We start from the raw sequence: 2,340 nt of genomic DNA, 5'->3' as shown, positions 1-2,340 counted from the left end.
GCGCTGCGACAGGAAGGCACTGCTGGTTCGATAGGCAAATTCCTCTACCAGCCGCTGTGCCTCTTCGGTTGGGGCATGGTGGGTTAGACGTGGAGTAGACCTGTTAGTGGCTACATGAAGTTTGCGCCATAGCTCGGAGAGGGAGGTGTGGGCGTTGAAGCTCTCGCACCACTCATGGAATTTGTTGACCCTGACACGCGTAGCCGTGGCATGCGCTTCACGAACGGCTGCTCGGAGGTTGGCAAGATTGACCTGCGTCCTGTTCCGTCTGAAGGCGCGACGGAACATGCACACCCTGTGGTTAGCCTCTCTCATTTCCTCGTTGTAGTACCGGTGGTTCTTGTGCCTCCGGGTGGGCTGTCCCTGCAGTGGAATCGTATCTCTCGCGGCAGCGTGGAGGGCGGTTGAGAGGTCCGCCTCCAAGCTGTCGACGTCCCAAGTTGAGGGGTTGTACTCAGTTGCCCAGGACGCCAGGGCGTTGGAGAAGAGAGGCCAGTTGGCCTTGGATGTGTTCCACCGCGGGATGTGTGGCACCACCGGTGGGGGAGCCACATCTCGTATGTACGTGCATACGGCGAAGTGGTCACTGGTGACAACGGGGTGGACCTCCCATCTTGCGCGGGAGGAGAGAGTGGCAGTCACAAGGGTTAGGTCAAGCCTGCCTCCTCGTACATGGGTCGGGGAGCCGTCGTTCAGCAAGGCGATGTGGGAGGAGGAAGTCAGTGTATGGTGTAGGTGATTCCCTGCAGCATTGGGGCCCTGTGTGGATGACAGAGATGGGTGGTGAGCATTAAAATCCCCTCCGAGGATGAGGAGTCTGTCCCCAGCAAGGGTGCTCACTTCCCCAAGGTCCAGGACAGCTTGACGGCCCCTGTACAAATTGTAGACGGTGAAGGTTTCATGGCCTCGTTGTACGAGAACCGCATGAGCCTCCACGCCATCGCCACAGTATATGGGGTTGGTGTCTTCGCTGCAGGGTAGGCTGTCCTTAACGAGTACCATGCAGCCTCTTGTGGTGTCGCTGCGCAGTAAGGAGAAGGTGCGGTATCCCGGGAATCGTGCCTCCTCCCTAAGTAGTGTTTCCTGTAGTAGAATGATGTCAAAATCGTATTGCTGAGCGATAGCCAATAGATATGATCGTTTGCGAAGGAACCCGTTAATGTTCCACTGAAGGACGCTCAGCTCAGTGTTATTGAAGAGAGGCATTATCGGTAACCCCTGTGCCCATGTCTGACTCACTTCCGTCGCCCCGGGTGGCACCGGAAGTGGATGGTGCTGAGGAGATGCAGCTGTCATCGTCGTTCTGCCGCGAAGGGGGAGGGAGTTCAGCTAGGTCAGTGGGGGGGGGGGGTTTCGGCGGATGGGGTAGTGGCAGGGCTGTCTGAGCTGACCGAGTTGGGTGAGGGGGTGGTCGCGGGCAGGGCTGGACTGGGTAGTTGGGGGGAGGGGGTGTTGTCGCTCTGGTGGTTTAGTTTTGATTGTACTTTGTGACGATGGGTAGAGGAGGGTCGGTTCGCCCTCGTATGTGTGCGTTTCGCCCGTCGGCGGCTGAATACTTCCATGGTGTTCTTGATAAGGGTATCGGTGCTCTTGCTGTCAAGGGCTTTGTGGCCGAGAGCTGCCTGAACCCCCTCGATAACTATGGAGAGAATTTCCTTGAGGTCACTCTCCTCCAGGACAATAGGAGCGGGCGACGGGGTCGGCACTACGGAGGGAGTAGGGTGCGCCACAGCGGTTGTGGGTGTGGGAGCGGGCAAGGTTGCGGGAGACGTTGTGGGCGACTGTGTTTCTCGGGTAACGAGTGGCGCGGCATCGATGGGAATCGAGGAAGCAGTGGTTGTAGCAGGTCGGCGATGGGCGTCCGTATTATCGAGGTTCGTGGCCGAACGTCGTGCTGCGGCCACTTGCTGTCTATGGGATGGGGGAGCCGTGTTAACAATGGGAGGGCGGGTCGGGGGTAAGTCGGGGAAGGTGTCCACGCTATCACTGTGAGACTTTGTTCAGATCCCTCTGCAATGAGTCACAGTCTATTTTGGAGTTTATTCTCATAGCACTTTTTAATCTCCCACCTCCTGTGATATACCCTGTGAGAGACGCCAGGAGAAGTCCCCCATCTACAAGAGGCATCTGATGATTTATTTCATCTTAGGGATGAAGAGACAAGATTTCCGGGAAAAAATCATAGTGGAGATGTGTCTAGAGAGCTGATGATAGCAAATTCAAACTGGGAAAATGTGTAAAGTGGCGTCTCACAAGACTCTGTTCTGGCTCCTTTAATGTTTGCCATATATATAAATGATATGGATGAGGGAGTAGTTATATGAACTTATTTGCTTACGA

Source organism: Oratosquilla oratoria, chromosome 15, assembly GCF_046742065.1.
Source record: "Oratosquilla oratoria isolate Oo_2021 chromosome 15, ASM4674206v1, whole genome shotgun sequence".
NCBI classification, from domain to species: domain Eukaryota; kingdom Metazoa; phylum Arthropoda; class Malacostraca; order Stomatopoda; family Squillidae; genus Oratosquilla; species Oratosquilla oratoria.
Note: the sequence above shows the minus strand (reverse complement) of the source record.